The following is a 24,249-nucleotide window of genomic DNA, read 5'->3' as shown; positions in this document are numbered from 1 at the left end:
CTCCTCTGCATTCCTTGTGAAGTGGGTACACAGCTGCTGCTTATCTTTTCCAGAAATCTCAAGACCTTGTGATCTTAATTTTAGGGTGTCAGTTTGTTATCAGTAGTTCCTTTTGTCCTGTTGCTTATATTCCTTTTGTAAGGCTCCAGAGTAGATAAACAGTTACAGATCATGTACAGTGAGGAGTAATGACAGATGCTTGTCATCTACGTTTTATGAAAATCAAGGGTGTTTCAAGTGCGGCTGATTAAAACAAGAGTGAAGATTTGACTTTGCTTTTTTTGTTTGTTTGTTTGTTTGTTTGTTTTTCAAGACAGGGTTTCCCTGTGTAGCCTTGGCTGTCCTGGACTTGATTTGTAGACCAGTCTGGCCTTGAATTCACAGCAGTCCACCTGCCTCTGCCTCCCGAGTGCTGGTGTTAAAGGTGTGTGCCACCAATGCCCGGCCTGCTTAAAATAATTCTAAAACTGTTAGGATCACACCAGGAAAGTCAGCAGCAAATACAAGAGTTCCTGAGCCCAGAATAAGCCCTTCAGAGCTTCCCTTTCTCTCTTTATAAGATTTACTTTTTAGCCGGGCGTGGTGGCGCATGCCTTTAATCCTAGCACTTGGGAGGCAGAGGCAGGCGGATTGCTGTGGGTTCGAGGCCAGCCTGGACTACAAAGTGAGTCCAGGACAGTCAAGGCTACACAGAGAAACCCTGTCTTGGAAAAAACAAACAAACAAACAAAAAAGATTTACTTATTATTTTTAAGTGTGTGTGTGTGTATTTATGGTGCTCACAGAGGCCAGAGACATCGGATTCCCTGGAACTAGAGTTGAAGTGAGTCACCTGACATGAGTGCTAGAAATGGAACCCGGCTCTTACCCCCTGAGCCATCTTTCCTGTCCCCTCTGATGTCTTCCTGCGGCTCAGCTGCTTCTCTGAGGTTAAAGCCCTTTCTGAAAGTCAGAGAAGGATATTAGTGATAATTTAGGTGGGGTTTGACAATAACGACGCCAGTCTGTTTGTTTGTTTGTTTTTGGAGACAGGGTTTCTCTGTGTTAGCCTTGGCTGTCCTGGAGCTCACTCTGTAGACCAGGCTGGCCTCGAACTCAGAGATCCACCTGCCTCTGCCTCCCGAGTGCCGGGATTAAAGGCTGCGCCACTGCCACCTGCCTGACACTAGTCTTCTAAGTGGAAGTTTATTACGATAGTCTTGGCAGTTCTAGCAGCCAAAGCTAGAGAGCATTTGCCATGAGGGAACTTCTCTCTCAGTTTAGTGGGTAATGGAAGCATAAGCAGCCAGAGAAGACTATACCGTGAGGAAGGGAACGAAAGCACTCAGTCCCCTGCCACTTAAATTATGAATTTCTCCTTGTGGAAGGCCAGGGAGTTTGTAAGGCGCAGCTGGTCTTGGCGGCCATCTTGTGCTCGGCTGAGCCACTGGTGGCTTACTGACTCCCCTCTCCTCTCTGGAGCTTTTCTGCGTTTGTTTCAGTATTGGATTTCTCCTGTGACACCCGCCGCTTGACAGTGTGACCCTGACATCTGTATTTTACATTTCATTCACGGTGTTTCAGAGCACACTGCCAATATCTACTGTGACGTTGCTGTGCCTCTAGCTTAAAGTTTTACTTTTCCTGGCGTGCTGGGGATTTGGGCCTTGTGCTTGCTCAGTCTACTTGTAGCTTTTTTAGGGGTTGGTTGTGGGGGGGTCCTGTAACCTACCCTGGCCTGGAGCTCACTATGTGGCTGAGGATGACTGACGCCGTGAGCTGGTGCCATAGTTGTCTGCCATCACACCTGGCTTCTCATAGTTTCTTGGTTAAGGAATGTTCCTTGTTTGTGCAGTGGTCATTAACTGGGTATGTGGTATGTTGCATTAGAATCTCCTGGGAAAGTCTTTATAAATGCAGATAATCTGGGTTTGATGGTCAAACACGTCAGAAGTGTTCTACTACTGAGCTACACCCCAGCTCCATACCTAAATATCCTAAATGCCTTTAGTGACATAGATTGTCCTTCTTACCCTAGTTGAGAAGTAGGACTTTTATCCTTTGAACACATTTTGAATAGTTTTTAGACCATAGCCTCTCAGGGAGTTAATGATGCACTCCCCCCCCCCCTTTTTTTTTTTCCCTAGAAAGGGTTTCTCTGGGTGCCTTTGGCTGCCTTGGATTCACTCTGTCGACCAGGCTGGCCTCAAACTCAGAGATCTGATTTTCTCAGAGATCTGCCTGCCCCTGCCTCCTGAGTGCTGGGATTAAAGGTGTGAGCCACTGCACCTGGCTGGTGTTAATGATGCTCTTAACTCTTTTCTTTTCATGCAGTGTTTCAAAGCCTGTACCCCTGGGGGGGGGGTATGTTTTCCTGTAGAGAAAAGTAGCCCATTTATATAAACCATTGAGAGGCCATTAGTCGCTGAAGGACTTTTCAGTTAGTTGTTTGTGCAAGCTTGGGAAGTAGCGTAAACAGTAGAGACATTGGTGATAGTCTTTATTGTTTCTTTACTTTGTTAAGCTTTGGAATAATTGCTGTGCATTGCTTTACTGTACCTGGCATTGTGGGGTGATGCCTGGTTTAGGGAGTAAAATGGCATCACATTTGGATTCAGTACTGTTCCCCCCCCCGGCCCTACCCTGCAAAAAGCCAACGACAACCTCTGGTTAGAAAATCAGTTATCTAAGTGTCTAAGTTGTGACAAGAGAGAGCCAAGAAACCTGGGGATGTTCTCGTAGGACAAGAGGAGGAGAATTTCTACCAGTCATCTAATGTGAAGCCTGCCAGCCAGGCATCGTTAGCCAGGACTTCCTCTCCGTGCCCGTTGCCTCCTCACCTGGGCAACTGCGCTGTGTCTGTGCTCTGGCGGCTCGTCTTGATTCTAGCAAAGTTACCTTTTTGGATTGGCCTGGTCCTGTTTTCCTCTCAAGTTGGAGGAGCCCCAAGGTCTGGGGCTTACATCAACTCTGAGAGGCCAGGAATAAAGATGAGAGCGATCCAGGGGGGAAGGCTCCCTCATCACTTCTATTTATAACACCTCGCTCCTCCTACTGAAAGCTCCACCTTTTAGTACAGAGGCGCCATTGTGTGTCCTGGAGCTCTCCAGTCCCCTCTGCCTTTAACAGAGTTGGTTCTTGGTGAAAGAGGAGCTCAGAGGGCGAGATCGAAGGTGTGGAGACTGTTAAGTGCCTGTGTCTCTCTGGGAGAGAGACTAGGGGGTCGGTGGATATGGGTTTGGGTTCATAGTTTCCTGAGAGGTTAAGTGAGAACATTCATTAACTGTGGGTTTCTTAAAAGCATGCACTGGGAATAGTTGAGAATACAGTACAGGGATTTCTGCCTTATTGTTTGAAGGGTGGCTTCAGTGTGGAAATTAAGCTGATAGTCTAGTAAAGCATTTTAGAATGCTAGGGGTTGTCCAGCAGAGCCGAGACTCAGGATGCCTTTCACTGCTCACATTATTTATTTGTTTGTGCCTGTTCCGATTGGGCTTGACATTTATCTTAGCTGGGGAGTGGCTGTGTGAGAGAGGAATGTCATTTCACCCAGTTGCAGGTGGTGACGTTGACATGTGAGGTATGTAGGAACTCAGGTCTTGAGACAAGAAGACGTAACAGGGAAGGATCCGAAGGTGGCTTGAGTAAAAGAAGAAAAGGAGCTGAGAGAGAGCATAGTAGGTCGGTCAGAGGGTGGACAGAGTATGAGTGGGTTTGGAAGAGGAGGAAGATTCAGTTAGGTTAAAGGTCACATGAACGCAGTTAATCCTGGTACTCTTATCAACTGCCATATTTAGTCCCTTCTCTCAGGGCCTTTCTGGTGTATTCCTTTGAGTCTTCCCTGAGCCACCTTCTTCCTGAGTGCCCCCACCCCCAGTCCCCCTTGAAGAAGGGCGAGCATGGCTGTGGCTGGCTGGAGACTGTCAGACTACATGGTGATAGCAAGAGCTTAGCATTAACTGGAAGCGCTTTACCTTCAGTTGAGGGGAATTGAAACAGTGTTTTGGAAAGAAAACAGATTCTCTTCTGTGCGTGCATCTTTGCTCTTGGCATGGAACATTTTCTGGGTTGGCCTCTTCAGATGTCTCTCCTAAATGGTTTTAGAATTCCAGGAACATCTGGATATTTCCCAGCTCAGACTCTGATCTTGAAAACAGAAGGTAAGATGTTCACAAGGCGCTGGGCATGGTGGTGGCGCACGCCTTTAATCCCAGCACTCGGGAGGCAGAGGCAGGCGGATCACTGTGAGTTCCAGGCCAGCCTGGTCTACAAAGCGACTCCAGGACAGCCAAGGCTACACAGAGAGACCTTGTCTTGAAAAACCAAAAAAAAAAAAAAAAAAAAAAAAAAAAAAAAAAAAAAAAAAAGCCCAAAAGATATTTACTAGGCAAAAACCCTAAGTGCATAGGCGAGGTGCCTAGACAAAACCCACCAGATTTTAGAATTCTCAGATGGAAGCCGGGTATGGTGGCGCACACTTTGAATCCTAGCACTTGGGAGGCAGAGGCAGGCAAATCTCTGTGAGTTTGAGCCCAGCTTGGTCAACAAAGTGAGTTGCAGGACAGCTAGGGCTACTCACAGAAAAACCCTGTTTCCAAAAACCAAAAAAAAAAAGGAGAAAGAATTCTTGGATGGAAAAGTATAGCTTAAAGGGAAGAAACAGATGTGCTACTCCCACAGTAACAGCTACTCACAGTAACAGCGCTACTCACACAATAACTGCGCTACACCCACTGTAACAGGGCTACTCACACAGTAACAAGCACTACTCCCACAGTAACAGTGCTACTCCCACAGTAACAGCTACTCACATAGTAGCAACACTGCAACACTACACATGTGAATTTTCTTTCCTAGTATAGCTGCCAGTTACTTTTTTACCAGAATCCACTGTAAACTTTATAAATGTGATGCTGAGGCAGGGTGTGGTGTGGCATAAGTCTTCAATTCCAGCACTGGGGATGGATGCAGGAGGAGGTAGAGATAGGCAAATCATTGAATCTGAGGCCAGCCTAGTCTACATAGTGAAATCCAGGCCAGCCAGGGCAACATAAGGAGACTCTGTCTCAAAGGAAAAAGAAAACTGAAGCTGAGGCCTGGAAATGGCTTTTAATGGTTATAGGATTAAAGAGCACCTAAGTTCAGATCCTCAGAAACCCAGGATAAATGCCAGGTGGGTGTGGCCTCTCTGTAATTCCAGCCCCAGAAAGCTGTCAAGCAGGACTAGCCATTTTAACAAGCTCTGGGTTTCATTGAGAGACCCCACCTCAGTGATTCCTGTGATAAACCTGAGACTTCCACGCTCACATATACACATGTGCACATGGACCCATATGTGTATGCATACATAAACAGAAATACATGTGCGTACACACCCACATACCTACACCTACACATGAAAATTGGAAAAAGAAGAAGAAAAAAAAAAACCAATAAAAAAAGTGAAGTTGTGTCGGTGGCTAGGGTTGTAACTCCAGCCTTTCAGAGGTAGCAGTGTGGAGGGTTAGGAATTCAGAGTCACTGTCAGCACCATGACGTCCAGCACGAACCATGGGAGACTCAGTCTCAGGACACAGACATGTAGGATGGAGGTGAGATGTAATCTGAACACTCATGTGGGCCAGCCTGGGCTACATAACTGTCTAAACGAAACAAAGCAAAAGGCAGGTGTGGTGGTACACTCTTATGTAATCTCAGGGCTTGGAGGTGGAGGCAGGAGGGTTGAGAATTTGAGACCAGCTTGGGCTTCAAAGCGAGGCCTGAGACCTGCCTCAAAAACAAACAAACAAACAAACAAACAAAAAGAGGAAAATGAAACAATATTAAAAGTCTCTGGTATAGAGCAGTCAAAATGTCAGTAGTTACCACCATTGCTAAGAAAAGTCACACGGCTACCTCATACTTACAGCAACAGGAAGCAACCTGAAAAAGTCTTAAAAATTGTCTTTGGAAGTCTTGACTGTTGACGTAGCTGGGCCATGTGTAGAATGTTGAGATACTTGGGCAAAGTGAAAAGAATGAGACTTTGAGTTTCAGCAGGAATGCCTTCTGATTCTGGTTTTGCAAGCTGTTTAACCTCAGGCAGTGGGCCTGCATGACTACAGAGTGGAAGGCTGCGGTTTCACAGAGTTGTTGTGAGTGGTGGCCCTGGGAGATACTGAAAACACTCAACAAATGCATTTTTAAAAGGTTTTCATTTTTAGTTTCTTTTGTGAGGGCCTTGCCTGCAGGTACTTGTGTGCCCCATGCTTAGTGCTTTCAAAGATCAGAAGAGGGCATCGGCTGCTAGAACTGGAGTTATGGATGGCTGTGGGCCACCATGTGGGTGGGTGCTGGGTATTGAACCCAGGTCCTCTGCAAGAACAATAATTGCTCTTAAGCTGGGTGTGGTGGCGCACCCACCCTTTACAGTGAGGTAGATAGCAGTAAAGGAGAGGGTGGGCTTCAGGGTTAAGTTGTGAAAGCACATTATTTTAGATAATTGTATCACCAATTCAAATGTTTTAAATGATTCATTTTATCTGTACATGTAGTGTGTTTGTCTTTGTGTGGGTAGATATGTGCACATGTTTACAGGTGCTTGGGGAGGTCAGATGAGGGAGTTGGATCTCCTTGAGATGATTTTTTTTTTGCGGGGGGGAGGGGCGTGGGTAGTATCAAGACAGGGTTTCTCTTATAGTCCTGGCTGTCCTGGACTCCCTTTGTACAGCAAGCTGGCCTCGAACTCACAGAGATCCACCTGCCTCTGTTTCCCTGAGTGCTGGGATTACAGGTGTGTGCCACCACACCCGGATTGAACTCAGTTTTATAGATGCTTGTGAGCCTCTTGCCGTGGGTGTTGGGAACTGAGCTCAGGTCCTGCCAGAGCAGCATATGCTCCTGATCATCATGCACCTCCCCCCCCAAGCTCAAGTGTTTCTTGCTGTTTTCAACATCTATATAATATTTTTATTTAGATTTACACCAGTTTATAATGTTGCTTTGACTGTTGGCCAAGCTGAACATTTTCTTATGTTTTGTCTATAGTTTTTATTTTCATATTCAGATTTTCTGTTGTTGTCTACCTTTTATGGCCATATTGTTAACCTTTGTAAGTTGTCCTCTGTGTGTGCGTGCATGCACATGTGTGTGTACGTGAGTGTATGCACAGTTGTGCACATGTTCTAGTAGATGAGAGCGCACATATGCTCATATATGTGGAAACCAGAAGACAATTCCAGGTGTCAGTTCCTTAGGCAAATATCCACCTTGCTCCTTTCTTTCTTTCTTACTTTCTTTCTTTCTTTCTTTCTTTTTGAGAAAAGTCTTACCGTCCTGGCATTTGTAAAGTAAGGCTAAGCTGGCTGGCCAGTGGCGATTGATCTGTCTCCACCTGCCTAGCATTGGGATTATAAAATGCTACCATGCCTGGCTTTTTTACATAGGTTCTGGGGGAACTCAGCTCTTCAAATTGTAGTGAATTCCTTCTTGTCTCTGCCTCCCTAGTGGTATGATTACAGATGTACTTAGCTGGTTAGCTTTTCTGTGATTTAATAATTTCACTTAAAAAGATTTTTTTAATATCAGTGTTTCTGAACAACTCCCCCGCCCCCACCAGCCCTTTGTGTGTGGGTGTCTCAGGCTAGTTATGAACCTTTAATCTTCTTGCTTCCACTTCCTAAGTTCTGAAATTACGAATAGGTGCAGGTTAATTGGGTGTAGGGGCACACACCTTTAATCCCAGAGCCCCAGAGGCAGACGGATCTCTGTGAGTTCAAGGCCAGGCTGGTGTGCATAGTGAGCTGTGGCACATCCAGAGCAAGAGACCCTGTTTCCAAAAACCAAAAACCAAATCAAAACAACAACAGCAAAACAAAACCGCAAGTTTGCATCTTAAAGCAACCTTTATTGTCTGATGGCAATTTATGTCTAATTTGGTAAATTTCAAATTATATACTCTAGTTCTGGACCTGCCTGTTATAGTAAATTACGCACTTTCTGTGCATCGCTCATTTGCTTTCCTTTCTTACTGAGAAAGTGAGGCAGTTTCATGTTGGCACCTTGGCAAACACTGTGACTTGTTTGTATTTTCACTTTATAGAGTTTTTGTTCCTTTCTGATTAGTGTTGTCTTAGCAGTTTTGTGGACTCTTCAGTGATGGGGACTGAACCCAGGGCCTCAGGTGTGCTGCGTGTGAGAGGCAGGCACCCTGCTACCAAATCAGGGTCTTCTTGATGTGTATGTTTAAAAGCTTCTCCTCTCTGTTTTTCTCTCTTTAATTTAATTAAATTAACTTCTTCTTCTTATTATTAGTTTTAGTTTTTCGAGACAGGGTTTCTCTGTGTAGCCTTGACTGTCCTGGACTCACTTTGTAGACCAGAATGGCCTCGGACTCACAGTGATCTGCCTGCCTCTGACTCCCAAGCGCTGGGATTAAAGGCGAGCGCCACCACTGCATTGCTCACCTTGGCATTTTTCTTTTCTTTTCTTTTCTTTTTTTCCACAGTTAAGCAAAGCCCACCATGGATTTATTAGTTTACTTACTAGATCAGCCTCCAAGAGTGGCATTTTTATTTTCATGCGTACATGTCATTATATTTTGTTCTTCCCCGTGTCCTCTGCCCTCCCCCGGGCTGGTCCCTTCCTGTAGTGTCTTTTTGTTTATTTTAGTTCTAGGAAATTATCCATTTTACCTTTAATAATTGCTCTTGATTCATTAGTTCTGTCTTGGATGAGCACTGCACAGTTTCCTTATGACTTCTCTTCATTTCATTTGTTTATGTGAAGTCATAGCAACAAAGCTGTAGCGTAAATCCTCTGCAGCATTCACCCTAGGTGTGCGCTCCATGTGTCTGCCTTGATGCTCTGCAGTCTTCCTTATATTCACACTGGTTCTGCTGTCTGACTTCTAATAGCTTTCACTTTGATCTATTGAGTCTCTCTGCTCTTATTAATAGTTACATGGGCTTTTATTAGTTCATAACAGTGGAGTGCATAGAAGGCCCCTCAGAGGTGGAGAAAAGGAGGCTCATGGGAGCTGTGGGTTTGCCACTTTATAGCTCTCTTTACAGACAGTGGTGTGGAGGTGGGTGGACGTGACCACAGACCAGGGCTAACTCGGCTGCTGAGTGTACGGATGTTCACCAGTCAAGATTGAGAAAGTCTTAGAGCGCTAAGCAGCCTGTTCATTTGACCTAATTTGGTATATATTTCTCCTGGGTTTAAATAGCAAAGCAGTAGTAATTGTGTTTTATGTATTTTAAACCCCAGTGACAAAATAGTAAAAATATATTTGAAGACCCAGGTTAGCTTCTTCTAGGAATTTCATTTTCTGGTCTTCTCCGTGGCCTGTCTCTGGTTCTGTATCATTTCTTCTGCTTCACTGGGTAGCAATGTGAAGACACCCGGAGGTGGGTAGCAGGGCCGGTTTTGAGTGTTTTACACTATGTGGCATTTGATGGACCTCTGGTGTTTCCAACTGGGGCTGCCTGAATAAATCCTGTGACAAGTATTTGTGTAAAGAAAGTGCTGGTAGGCAATAGGAGACCTTCCGGAAGTGATTCATAATAGGGCTGCTGTTTGTTTAATTTGGGACTCTGTTGCTTAGAGACCATATCTTCGAGCAAGCTGAGGTTGAAGTACTAGTCGAATGCCCAGAGCGAGGGCCTACCTGATCAAATAAATTGTAGCTCTGCTTCTTCATTTTAATTTTGGAAGACTCCTGATAGAAGCCTGGCAGTGTTTTTAATTAAAAAAAAAAAAAAAAAAAACATAAATGAAAGTTTGGTTAGTGATTTAGTTTGAAAAGTAAAGATTTACTTAAATTTGAATTTTCAGGAAACTTATTATAATCAGGAAGCCTTGGTTATTTCAATCAGGCATTTTATTATAAGAAATTTAATCCTTTCTGTTTAAGACAGCTATAAGAAAACAACAAAATTCCCATGAAACCTCAGGTCCCCCAAATCTGCCATTTGCAGCGATAAAAAATAGTCCTGTGTGTCCCTCTCCCTGGGGGGGTCATCAGTACTATTTCTTGAGATCTTGAGATTTCTGATCTTTTCTCTCTCTCTCTCTCTCTCTCATCCGTCTCTTTATCGCTCTCTCTCTCTCTCTCTCTCTCTCTCCTCCCTCTCCTTCTTCTCCTCTCTCTCTGTCTCTCTCTCTCTTTCTCTCTTCTCTCCTCCCTCTCTCTTTCGCTCCTGTTTCTCTTCTTCTTTGCTCTTCTCTCTCTTTGTTCTCTCTTCTTCTCTCTCCCTTTTTTTTTTCCGCTTCTCTTTCTCTCATTCTCTCTGTGTGTCCACAGTGTGCTGAGGACTTCACAGTGATGCAGCCCATGACGTGCTCATCGTTCACAGTTGGCAGACAGGAAAGCCCAGCTCAGAGAAGCTAAGCACTCGTAGTCGATGTCAAGTCTGGCCAGGACTCCAAAGCCCTGCTTCGATGTAGCTGGTGTTGGTACAGATTATGACAGCAGCAGTAGCTGTCATCAAGTACACCGAATGATGATGAGACGTCAGTGGAACATACTGTGATGTAGGCAGTATTTTTACTCCAAGAGGGGGAAATGAGTTACGAACACTTGTCCCAAGGTTACTTAACTGTCGGCGTAATTCAAGCCTAGGTCTGTGTAACGTCAACCATCACCAGTGCTCCTGACCTCTGCAGACATGAAAGGGCCAACTGTAAGGTCCAATATTAAGACAACTGGTGTCCAGCTGTCAAATGGCCAAGAAGTGGGGTTGCCTCAGCTGCCTTTGCTGTCTCCAGTTTGTCTTCTGGCTTGTTTTATGTATTGAGGATTGAACTGAGAGTGTTACGCATACTAGGCTAGTTGCCTGCTGCTAAACCACACCCCAAGCCCTAGTGATTTAAAAAAAAAAAAGAAAAGAAAAGAAAAAAGCGTGAAGCAGGAGCTCCTTATTGTCAGGGCTCCTTCAGATTTCAGTCCTGTTCTGGGCTCCTGAGCAGCTTGGATTTACAGGCACGATCTACCACACCCAATTCGTCAGATATTTTTGTGTTTAACTGGCTCGTTTTTTCCTACTTCTAACCTGGTCTCTGCCTTTGGATTTAGCTTCTGTCCCACCAGACTGTCATTTGCTAAAAAGTGACCTCATGCAGACAGGAGTGGCAAGTTGGATTGGAAATCGCCTTACATCCTTTTGGCAAGAATTGTGTTTGGGGGTTTGTGGGTGGAGGAAGTACTTGTCAAAGGCCTCTATTTCTTCTTTACTGAGAATGCCTTCCTGTTGACTCATTGGAAATCATAAGGAAAAGCAGAAGGAACGCTGGAGAGGCAGCTGCCGGCCCAGGGCTCTGCTCCTGCGGGACAGATGCTGGGGCAGGAGGAGACACAGGCCTCTAAGACTGGGGAGATTTTTGAGGAAAGTAAGTAGGTTACTTTCTAAAAAAGTAAAGTTATGGCCCAGATTGGACTTTGTTTGTTTTTTAAATTCAAAACCAGAGAATACATGATGGGGAACATAATTCCGAGAGTATGGGAAGCTATGCAGTAGAAAATGATCCGCCTCTCCTTGATCCAGGCCCCCACCCCGTCCCCCCACCCCGCCCCTGGATCATCCTTTCCAGAGAGAAGGCTGTTTGAATATTCCCCTTCCAGAGCTTTTCTGCCAATGAATAGGAGTCACCTTCCTTCATAGTGGTTGTGCACTATGCATTTTGGGAGTCTTCCACATGAGTGCAACAAAATGCCTCGTTGTTTTTCTGTAACTTTGCTTTTCAGTTATGGACTTGACCATTGATGGGCATAACCTTCCCCTCTTAGCTCTTGCTATTATAAACAATGCTATAGTTGGCAATCAATCGTCCTACCTCAGCCTCCTGAAAGCTAGAATTTAGACGTGAACCATGGTTACTCTATTACTCTTTTCCTATTTGGTTTGTAAGAGATCTTTATATAGTGAGGAAATTGGTCCTTTTTATGCCATATGTGTTGCAAATATTCCAGTTTGCCCTTTAAACTTTTATTTTGTGTAAGGTTTTAAAGTAATAGCATCTTAAAACGTGTTTGGAGTTATTAATCTTATTTTTTAGCTTCTGGGCTCCTCCTTTCCAGGCCATTTTTATATAGTCTGAATGTATATGAAATTATAGAAAATCGTTCTGGGGTTGGAGAGATGGCTCAACAGGAACACCAGTTGCTATTCCAGAGGACCTGGGCTTGTTTCCCCAGCACCCATGTTAGATGGCTGACAGTTGACTTTTTTATTTTTTCGAGACAGGGTTTCTCTGTGTAGCCTTGGCTGTCCTGGACTCAAACTCACAGCCTGCCTCTGCCTCCCGAGTGCTGGGGTTAAGGGCATGGGCCACCACACCTGGCCCTTAATACACACACTTGATACCGGTCTCAGGGGTCATACTGGCTGTGCCCCAACAAGCCAGGTCCAGCCATCTATCCTTAATGAACCAATTAACGGAGCCAAAATAATAGCAAAAAGCAGAAAAAAGGGGTTTTTATTCAGTGTAGCCATGCTGGGAAGAGGGACAGAGAGAGCCAGGATAGTCCCTAAAGTCCCTCCCAAGGGCCTGCCCTGAGGGTAGGGTTTGAGCAGGAAGCAAGATACACAACTAAGCAGTCCACTGTCATCTCAGCTCTGAGTCCCCTGCAGGGTCATCTGACTAGGACTAAGTATTTTTCCTGGAAACAGGTTCTTTGTAGATGCCCCCAGGGCGTCACTCGCCCAGCAAAAGAATTCTGGAACTCTGTAATTTGGGGGGTGGCCCATTCTTTCAGTAGTCTGACAGCCAAAGAAAGAGTGTACAAATCTTTTAAAGAGCATATTCTGTTAAACAGGCTTGTTACACACTCACACATACACACAATTAAAAGTTACCAAAAACTAAGTCTTAAAAAAATTCCCTTATGGTTTTCTCCCCCACCTCCCTTCAGTGATAGAGATTGAATCCAGGGCCTTGACCATGACAGGCAAGTATTCTGTTGGGCTTCACCTCCAGGCCAGCCCCTGGCCTACATGTATATGTGGTATCATTTAATACATATATATGTATTACAATTTATTTAATATGAATGTATGTAGTACATATGCATACACACATATATCATGTAAGTGATAAAATTGTACATATATGTGTAGAGTTTTAGCATTTTATTTAACTCTTTGATTAATTTAGAATTTTGGCTTGAGGACTTGGGTGGATGTTTTATTTGTTTTGTGTTTTGAGGCTGGGTCTTACTATCTATCCCTGGCTGAGCTAGAAAGTGGACCAGGCTGGTCTTGAACTCATAGATACTCACCCGCCTCAGCCTCCTGAGTCCTGGGATTAAAGGTGTGCGCATCTCACTCTGTTTTTGTGCAGATGACTTTTGGATAATATCTTACATTTTATGCATCATTAATAGCAGACTTAATAAACAGGCAGGGGAATGTGCTATACTTTTCATATGTGAGGTGAAACCGTAAATTGTGTGTGCATGTGCTAAGGAAGAAGATGGTGTGTGCAGCATTCATTCCTCAAGGCTGTTCTGTTTGTCATCCTCAATGAATGCCTGCTTTGGAACCAGTGTTCTGAGTTATTCTGGTCTGGGAAGTACTGTTCTCTGTCAGTGGGATTTAAGCAACAATTTCACTAACAACTTCTAGTACTTATGGTCATTTCTTTCCTGCTGTATGTGTTATAAATTCTTTTGGTTGTCACTGAATTCTCGTTCCTGGAAGCTGACAGAGTTTAAATGAAAGACTTTCACTAATTGGTTAAGTATAATTGCTGAACTGTTGTCCATGGTCTTTACGACATTGTTTTTTGTCTTTTTTTTTTTTTTGAGATGATCTCATGCAGCCAAGGTTCCTCTACTTCTAATGCCTAAGTGCTGGGACTACAGGTGTGTGCCATCGCAGGTGTGTGCCCAGGCATTGGTTTTTGTTTGTCTGTTTTGTCTTTTGAGACAGAGTTTCTTTGTGTAGCCCTGGCTGTCCTGGACTCTCTTTATAGACCAGGCTGGCCTCGAACTCACAGAGATCTGCCTGCCTCTGCTTCCCAAGTGCTGGGATTACAGGTGTGCCCGTGCACCACCGCTCCCAGCTAGATCTATGCATTTTTAAAAGCTGGGATTGCAAATCACAAATTCTGATCTAGTGAACTAATTTCTGACAAAACAGAGGAATGGGAAAATTCCAGGGCACATTGTCAGATAGGCCGCCTCTGAGGACTCAGTGAGAACAGCAGTGGTGCTGGCAGCTGCACTGACTCCTCAGCATGGACTCCTTGGAGAGCTGTGTTGCAGAAACATCTTGCACAGGATCACTGGATTGGTGAGCCAGAAAGGCAAGTAATGTCTAGATTGCAGCAAAGCATTTACAAATGTGTCTTGTGATACTTGCAGAGAGATCGGATAAATGTGAGTTAGATTGCAGTGTAATTAAGATGATTTATAGCTGCCCGAGTAAACCAGATTTTAAAAGGGGTTCTGGAGGGGAGTGGCTGCTTGAGGGTGTAGGGCCTTCTCTTTGGGTGGTAACAGTGTTCTGGGACTATATTGTAACAATAGTTGCACAACATAGTGAATATAACAATAAAAAAAAAAATCACTGAGCTACTTGCTTTAAAATGGTTAAAAACGGTGAACCTTCCAAATTCTTCTCAGTTGTTTTGCTTTCTTTGAGATATGGGGTCTTGTGTAGCTCCATGTGTTCCAGACATAGCTGAGGATGGCCTTGGCTTTCTGGTCTTTTTTTTTTTTTTTTTTTAATATTTATTTATTATGTATACAGTATTATGCCTACATGTACACCTGCATGCCAGAAGAGGGCACCAGATCTTATTGTGAATAGTTGTGAGCCACCATGTGGTTGCTGGGAATTGAACTCATGACCTCTGGAGGAACAGTCAGTGTCCTTAACTGCTGAGCCATCTCTCCAGCCCTCCAGTCTTTTTTTTTTCAAGACAGAGTTTCTCTGTGTAGCCTTGGCTGTCCTAGATTCACTTTGTAGACCAGGCTGGCCTCAAACTCTGCCTCTGCTGGGATTAAAGGCGTGCGCCATCACACCTGGCTGGCTTTCTGGTCTTTCTGTCACTACCTCGTCAGTGCCTGAGACCCAACCCAGGGCTTCCTGCATGTCAGGCCAGCAGCCCACTGACTGAGCTATGCTCCCAGCCCCTACTTCTTTGTTTCTTTGTTTTTTGAGATAGGATCTCATGTAGCCCAGGCTGGCCTCAAACTCACTGGATAGCCAGGGATGACTTTGAACTCCTGATCTTCCTGCCTCTATCTCCCAAATTCTGGGATTACAGGTATACGCCATGTATGTGAGCAAACCCTCACTCTCAGCTTCAGCTGCTGGGTTTTTAACTCAGAGAGCTCTTCAGGCATCCTCTGTGTCAAACGCCAGATCTTATGAAGGCCTAAGTGATGTGTCAATCAGATTTGAATTGTTAGGGAAATGGTTATTACGTCAGCTCTTTTTTTAAAACACACCGACTTATCAACAGTGTAATAATACTTTTTTACATTGTGATTTTAAAAGGTCTAAGCACAGAATAGGAGAGAGGTAGCACTAGTGGGAAGAGCAAGTGGACTCTGGGGCATTTGCTCACCGCTAAGTCTGCTGACCTGCATCTGACCCCTGGAGCCACTGCAAAGGTGGAGAGACCCAACCCTGACCTCACATGCGCAGTGTGGCCTGGAACACACACACACATATGTTACAGGATGTTTGATTCCATTGTGAACTGGGAGATTTTGAATTGTAAAAACTTGTTTCTTGTTTGGTGTGTCTCAGCCCTAACACACACCTTAATCCAAGAACTTCCTGTTTACAGCACACGCCTTTAATCCAAGAGCGTACTGTACAGTACACGGGATTAAATAAAATTAACCCTAGGTCAAGAGGCAGAGCAAGAAACCAGCTGACGGGAGTAAACAGAAAGGAGGACCACGGGGAGAAGGGCGCTTAACACAGTGTGGAGGAGAAGAGGTTTTTGGCTGAGTAGAAAGGACCGGTTCCTTCTGGGATGTCTGCTGAATAGGAAGGTCAGCAGGAGCTTCCTCCGCTTCTCTGACTCAGCAGTTAGAGCCCCTGCTGCTCTTCCAGTCCAGGCCCAGGAGGTCTGGGGTCTCTCAGTCTCCTGTGTGCCACACGCATGTGGACAGACCTACACACACACACACACACACACACACACGCACGCACGCACGCACGCACACACACTTAAAACAGTAAACCTATTTTTAAAAGAGGCCTTCATAATAATTATAAAGACAAGACATAAACATTGAAAAGTTACCCAACGTGAAAGAATAAAAAGTCTGAAGTCACAAGGCAACATATGGTGGCTGATAGGATGATGCAAACAGTTACTGTGTAAAAGTTCAGATGAGGGGGAAGTTGTTTGTTGGTTGGGTCTTGCAAGAAAGACTAAAACTGTGAAGGAGAAGGAAAATACGGCCTCCATATTCTTGATGTCCTCTCACCTTGCTTTTTGGCACCTGGTAGCCCCTCGGCCTGCAGTGCTCTTCATCCAGTCGCTGCTGGGGATTGCGGGGTTCAGAATGTGGAGTGTAGGCATGGTGGCCCCCTAATGGTATGGTGTCATGACTTCCTGTAGTTTTCTGGGTGTTGTTTGTTTCTTGTTTTTTATTGTTTGGTTAGAATTGAGTCCAGGGGTAGTGTGTTCCTTAAGCAAGAGAGGCTGAGAGATCTTCCAATAGTTAAGAGCGCTTTGACTCAAAGACAAATGAGAGTCTGCCTTTACGTGGGCAATCACTGGCCTTAGTAGGAAGAGATGTAGAGACTCTCGGTGTAGGAAAGAGTAGAAGTCTGGCTGCTGTTATTTGTGATCATGGGGAAGGTGAGCCTTCGCTGGGAATAGCAGGGACGGGTGAAGCTAGCTAGCTGATCAGGAAGTTTGGCCAAGCCTTTATTCTTGGCAGGCATTACCTTCCTGCATCATGGCTTGATGATATTTGTCTTTCCCATGAAATTCTTCAAAATTTGTTCCACCCGGCAGATCCCAGTTTCATTTACTATGCCATTGGCCTCTTCCTGTTCTTTCTTGTCATCATGGTGTTATTTTTTTTAACTTATAACATGCTTTTTGTGCATCACTTCTTCTTTCTTTTCTTGGTTTCTCTGTGCAGTCCTGGCTGTCCTGGAACTCACTTCCTCACTCTGTAAACCACGCTGGCCTCAAACTCAGAGATCCGCCTGCCTCTGCCTCCCAAGTGCTGGGATTAAAGGTGTGCGCCACCACCGCCCGGCTAGTTAACCGTTCTGGACGATGTCTCAGTGGGCAAAGGTGCTTGCTACTGAGACTAACAGCTTGAGTTCAATCCGGGGAACCCATTCCTGCAAGCCATCCTCTGACCTCCAAATATGCACTGTGGCACAACAAATAAATCCTTTTTTTTTTTTCCCCGAGACAGGGTTTCTCTGTGTAGCCCTGGCTGTCCATGACTCACTTTGTAGACCAGACTGGCCTCGAACTCAGAGCAATCTGCCTGCCTCTGCCTCCCAGGTGCTGGGATTAAAGGCGTGCACCACCACACTGGCTGGTTTTGTCTTTTTTTTTTTTTTTTTTTTTAATAATAATACAAATGCTTTATCGTTAAAAGTTATCATCCCATGGGTTAAGTGGTGCATATCCAGGACCCAGCAGCAGGGTCAGCGCAACCTCAGAGCCGCTGTTTCTGACTACAGTAGGGTGAGCACACCACCCTCTCGGTATTTGGGGTGATAGAGCGGCTGGTGTCTTCCATAAATTCTGCAGGCACCTGCGTGCGCTGGCCCTGCGAACCCCTCCTGCCCAGCACTTTGGTTACCCTAGCAGCTCTCGTCCATGATGGCAGCAGTCTGGTGGAGCCAAAATCTAGTTTTAATCACCCCAGTCAGAGGGCCTCATGAAATGTGAGAGACCTTTTCCAATTCAGCTCTTAATAAAATGGTTTGCTCAGGGATAGATCTGTATTAGGAATAAATAAATACAGAAGTTAAAGACATTACTTGATAACGAGAGAACGTTTTCCTCTGTCTCTATCTTATTCCTGTTTTTTTCTAAATTGGTTTATTTTGTATTCAGAAGTTCCTTTTAAAGCAGATGCTATCAGATTTTCTCATTTTGCTGCTTTAGCCTGGAAACAAGCTTTTGTGTTTCTCTTTTTTTTGTCCTCATTAGTGCAATATTTTCTTTAATTTCATGTGCTCTTTTTTCACTGGCCTCTTTATCCATACTGTTCAGAATACTCTTTTAAAATCAGTCTCTCTCCACCCCCCACCCCCAGGTAGTTTGGCTTGCAGATGAGGGTGACCTTAGACTCCTGATCCCTCTGTCCCCCCACTCCCAGTGCTGCTGTGTGTTTGCCACCACACCCGGCTTTAAATCAAATTTTATCCCTTCAGTCCTGTCTCAAATACTCAAAGCGTTTTCTTTCTCTCCTTCAGCGCGGCGTGTTTTCTCCTGTCACAGCCCTTGCCCCTGTCTCCTCAACCCCAAGTCTTTCAAGTACCCTGGGCAATTGCACTTTGCCTGGGGAGCTGGATGCCTCTGCCCTCCTGCTGTGACACCCAGTGCTTTCTTAAACTTGCTGATTCTTGCTCTCTGGGCTGCACCTGCTGCACGCGCTCTTTGCAGGCCTAGGTGGGGCCTGGGAGGGCGCTTTAATGGAACCCCCAGTGCAGGGCAGGCTGACCATGTTTGGGGATTTTTAGTATAGGGCAATCCTGGCGTGGAGTTCCACTGGGCAGGATGGGTGTGGTAGTCGAGTTTCAACTCCTGGAGGAACTGAATCTCAGCGGTCAGGGCAGGCAGTTCCGGCATTGGTCTGTTCCCCTTCTGTATTGCACAGAGCTGGGAAACCACTGAAGTCATGTGCTCTGTGGAACTTGTTCAACCGGTTCCCTCTCGACAGACCCCTAATTCAGATTCCCACCCTGATCCTTTTCTGCATATGCTCTTGGTCCGGGCTTGTTTGAGCCTCACCACTGTAGTGCTCTGGGACAGGCGCGGCTTTGTTTCGCTGGTGGCAGAATGGGTAGGGCCAAGAACTGAAAAATGTTATCAGTAGGACCAGGTAGACAGGTATTATGTAATCCACGACTTCAGCCTCTGGAAGGGTTATTTCTGGGATTGGGCTGTTCTCTCTCACACACACACAGACACACGGACACACACACACACACACAGACACACACACACACACACAGCTACCATTATTGCTTTCTAGCTCTTGCGTGTGTGATGTCTGCCCTGCTCCTCACACCAGCTTTAGGAGGTGTTGCATGTTGCTCCTAAGCCGTGTTAGAGACAGGAAACGGAAGTCCAGCGGGGCCTGTTAGATAACATGTCATTCTTGCTCATTCTTATTTCCTTCCCCCTTTCCTCAGGTACAGAGTAGGGTGTGTTCCCTTCTGTAGCTGGTAGCTACCTCCACTCTTCCCAGTCTTGCTTTCATTATTAAATCCTCTAGCTCTCCATCCTTTGTCCGCTCTTGTAGGCATACCCACATCTTCCTCACAAGGATGAACGAACAACCGTTTCCCTGGATTTCCCATCTCTTCTTGCATTTCCCACTTTTCTTTTTGTCAGTCACGTCTTTTTTCTCCCCCTTGTTTTTTTGAGACAGCGTTTCTCTGTGTGATAGCCTTGGCTGTCCTGAAACTCTCTTTGTAGTCCAGGCTGGCCTGGAACTCACAGAGGTCCACCTGCCTCTGCCTCCCAAGTGCTGGGATTAAAGTCACTTTTTTTTTTTTATCAACTCATACATAAGGATTTGTTGAAGCAGCGAGTTAGACACTTGTCTGTCAGGTGGCTGGCTAGCAGCCCTCATCTAAAAGGCAATCCTGATGTAGGCAGCTTGGCTCTGTGTCATGGGGCTGCAGGAGGACGCGTTGAACTAACTTACTCTGTTTGCCGTCTTGTCCTCCCTTTCATCTCTCTCCCTCAGGGTCTCACCGTGTAGTCTCGGCTGGTCTGGAGCTTGCTATGTAGACCAGGCTGCCCTTGAACTCACAGAGATCCACCTGCCTCTGCCTCCCGAGTGCTGGAATGAAGCCTACTTTCCCTTGTGGTTTAGGACTTGCTTCCTTTTTACACCAGTGTCCTGAAGCCTCTCTCTGTGCTGGGGGAAGGGTGGGCCTGGGTGCCTTCCTCAGAGGCTCAAGGCCTGCTGTTGCTTGCAGCGAAGCCCAGCCGTTTGGATGAGGAGGGAGTCCTTACCCTAGACCTGGGCCTTTACGTTGCTTTTTGTAGTATCTGAGGGTTCCACCTCCCGTGTGACAGCTTTCCCCGTTGTTTTTTAACTGAAAATTTGCTTCTTGGCTGTGGCTGGACCGCTCTTCTTTGCTTAAATTTGAAAACTTTTCTACTTGACTCTTTTTTTTTTTTCTGGTAACTGCGAGCAGACTCCCTTTACAGAGGTCACTGAGGAGTTTTTAATTTTTTTTTTTTTTTTTTGTCACATCCTTTCTCTTTGGCGTCCCCTTTTGCAGCGGTAGAAGGCAGATGATGGCATCCAGATTCCTGGAGGGTTTTCCTTCCTTGATTACCACCACATGATTCCCTCTTGAGTCCTCATCTTACCACGGGGACTCTTTACCTGTGGAAGGTTCTGTCCCAGGCACCCTTTCCTTTTGTATTTGTCTTTACAACACATCTCCCTGGAGAGCCCTCCACCCCAGGCTTGCAGCCGGCTCCTCACTGCAGGCTTGTATTTCCAGGTGCCTGCAGGACGTCACTCTCTGGGTGTCCTGTCGACATTTCCGCTCCGCTCCGCGTACTTATCCTCTTGTGTTCCCCCGTCCCAGTTGATGGCTTCATCTCCCATTTAGTCATCCATGCCACAAGTCACCAAGTCATGTTTTAAAAATAAAACTATTCTCTTTCCTTTTATAGAAGTTTCTGTAAGTTGCTATAGATGGCTTATGGTGCCAGATTTTTTTCCCCCTTGGAACTGTGTGATAATGTGGTATTTTCCCACAAAGTGAATAATAAGTTATTATTTTTACTATTTGGCAGTCTGACAGATGGTGGAATTGTTGTTGCTATAATTTGCATTTTGTGGATAACTGTTAAAACTGAAGGTTTTGTTTGTTTTTCAAGACAGGGTTTCTCTGTGTACCCCTGGCTGTCCTGGACTCACTTTGTAGACCAGACTGGCCTGGAACTCACTGAGATCCACCTGCCTCTGCCTCCCAGAGTGCTGGGATTATAGACGTGTGCCACCGAGCCTGGCTAGGACTGGAGGTTTTTATGTGAGCCCTGGCTATTTCTATTTTTTTCTTTTATGAGTTGCATGTTGTATTTCTAGGGAAATACTTGTCATTTTATTTTATTATTTATTTTTTCAGAGCTGAGGACTGAACCCAAGATCCTATGCTTGCTAGGCAGGCTCTCTACCACTGAGCTAAATCCCCAACCCCTTTCATTTAAGTGTTTAAAATATATGTGTGTAAATACAGACAATCATTAGTAATTGTTGTGTGTTATAATTTTACTCACTCAGTTTATGTTTTTTTGTTGTTGGACTCTGTTTGTTTCTTTATTTGAAGACCAGGTCTTGGCTGTGTAGCTGTGGCTGGCTTGAACTTCACCATGTAGATCAGACTGGCCTTGAACTCAGAGGAAAAAAACATGGGCCACCAGGTCTGGGCCTGACTGGTATTCCTGCCTCAGCCTCCCAAGTGCAGGATTACAAATATATGCTATACCACCTAGCTTTGTTTACTTATTTATTTTTATTTATTTTTTGAGGCTGGCCTCATCTTACCCTGTATACCTGGACTCTATAGGCTAGCGTCATTGCATATGGGTAGATACTTTCTTTAAGCATTTGTTTGTTTTGTGTGTGCGTGGGCATGCACATGCCATCTGTTCACGTGGAGGGCAGGGACAGCTGGAGGAAGTCGCTTCTCTTGGGTTTGGGTGACAGAACTCCAGTCATCGTGCTCGTGCTTGGGGTCAAGTGCCTTTACCCCTGAGCCACCTCACCTCTTCATCTCTTTCCTCTCTGATTTCTGCCTGTGTAGTCTTGTTTGTAAGCTCTTTTTCTGTTTTAAGATTATATAACTTTACATATGTGCATTATATTTATATGCGTGTATACATATGAATGTGTATGCACATGCACATATTAATATCTTTAGATCAACTTTAGTTTTCATATTAATTGTAAAGTCCATGGTCAAAAGCTAGCTCTATGGTGGTGGTGCACGCCTTTAATCCTAACACTCTGGAGGCAGAGGCAGGTGGATCTCTGTGAGTTCAAGGCTGGCCTGGTCTACAAAGTGAGTCCAGGACAGCCAAGGCTAACACAGAGAAACCATGTCTTGAAAAAACAAACAAAAAACCCCCCAACAAACCAAAATAAAAAACAGCAACAACAAAAAGCTAGCTCTATGTATTGGACATAGTGACACTCAGTTATAATCCGTGAATTTAGAAGGCAGAGGCTGGAGGATTGGGAGTTTGAAACTTGGTTGGACTATATAGCAAGATCCTGTATCAACACACACTCTCATAGAGATTTTCTTTAAACTTATTATATAATTGTGGAAGTGCTCAGTTTTCCTACTAGTTATGCCAGCAAGAGTCACCGAGGTTTAATCCTATCGAGGCTCCTCTCTGAGGGCTCCATTAGAGCACAGCTGTTGGTGAGGTTATGACCTGTGCTGCTGATGGCTAAGGAAGCCTGGCTCCAGAGCTTGGGCTTGTGTTGGAGTGCGTTCAGTAGGTTGTACCAGTGACTGTGTCTGAAGGAAGGAGTACGGATGGTTAAAAGTATAGACCTCAGCTGGCCGTGGTGGTGCACGCCTGTAATCCCAGCACTCGGGAGGCAGAAGCAGGTGGATTGCTGTAAATTCCAGGACAGCCAGGGCTGTAATACAGAGAAACCCTGCCTACACACGCGCGCGCGCACACACACACACACACACACACACACACACACACACACTTTGGATCATGCCAACCTAGTAAAGCATGAGCTGATCAGTGAGTGACCCTGGGTTACTTTCCATCTAATCTGCGGAGCAAGGCAATCCTCCTAAATTCTGAGGTTGACGCGAAGATCATGTGACATGATGCATATATTTAGTTTCATAGCTACCACAGGATGTTAGAGGTTTTTTTAAAAATTTTGTTTACATTGACAACAAACCTTTAATCTAATATTTGTGAAGTTTCAGATATGAGAGAACTTTGAATAATATTCTACATTTAGGTTACATGCAAGTAGTTTTGAGGTAAACCTGATGAGCAAATGGTGAATTTCTATACTCTTTGTGCGAGGGGGAACTCCACTCTCTACAGAAATAGCACTTTTGTCACCAAGCTGTATCTGTGGCTGAATTCTGATCACATGTGTAGGGTGTTCTTAGGTCATCATTTGGTAAGATAATTCTATGAACTTAAACAAAGCACCCCCCACCCACCCAACTTTCTGTTCTGTCCCATTTTTTTGCTTTGTTTTTTCAAGACAAGGTTTCTATGTAACCCTGGCTATCCTGGAACTCTCTTTGTAGCCCAAGCTGGCCCCTACGCCCAGCCCTTTTTTGTTTTGTTTTGTTTTTTGAGACAGGATTTCTCTGTGTAGCCTTGGCTGTCCTAGACTCACTTTGTAGACCAGGCTGGCCTCGAACTCACAAGTGCTGAAATTAAAGGCAGGTATCACCACGTCTGGCTATTTTTTTAAAAGACAAGGTTTCATCTGTAGCCCTGGGTAGTCTGGAACTCACTATGCAGACTAGGCTGGCCTTGAACTCACAGAGCTACCTCCTGAGTACTGGGACTACAGGTATGTGTCATCATGCCTAGAAGGAAGGATCTATTTTAGCTGACAGTTTGAGGGTGCCGTCGGCCCTGGCGACAAGAGTGTGAGGTGTCATTGCACTGTCAGTGAGCAGGGCCACAAGTGCTGGTGTTCAGCTTTCTCATTTTTAGTCAGCTTGAGGCGGAGCTTCCAGAGGTCTTGCTCACAGTTAGGGTGGGGCTTCTCATCTCAGTTAACCCAGCTGAAGATTCCCTCACAGACACGCTCAGAGGGTCGTTTCCTTGTGATTCTCCTCAGATCCTGTTGAGATGACAGTGTTCAGGTGGAGAGTGTTCAGTGATGAGGTGTTGAGGGGCATAGAGAGCAAGCCCCACACTCCTGTTAATGCCTTCTCTGTGCTAGGTGATATTCTTAGCACTTATATACACTGTTTCATCATCCAGAACATTCTATGGGTACGTGCTATTATTATTCTTTTTACGAGAATACTTGAAGGAACTGGAATCATTGTGCTTAACGGAAGTATCAAGTGGCGAATGTGTGACTCA

At 45.1% G+C, this 24,249-nt stretch overlaps 1 protein-coding gene across 1 annotated transcript in view; it reads left to right on the top strand.

The window, feature by feature from the left end:
* Positions 1 to 24,249, top strand: part of Iqgap1 (IQ motif containing GTPase activating protein 1) — a 101,278-nt gene that overhangs the window by 3,587 nt on the left and 73,442 nt on the right. The gene's annotated exons all lie outside the window — the stretch shown is intronic.

Source organism: Acomys russatus, chromosome 7, assembly GCF_903995435.1.
Source record: "Acomys russatus chromosome 7, mAcoRus1.1, whole genome shotgun sequence".
NCBI lineage: Eukaryota > Metazoa > Chordata > Mammalia > Rodentia > Muridae > Acomys > Acomys russatus.
This window is presented reverse-complemented; position numbering and strand designations above follow the sequence as displayed.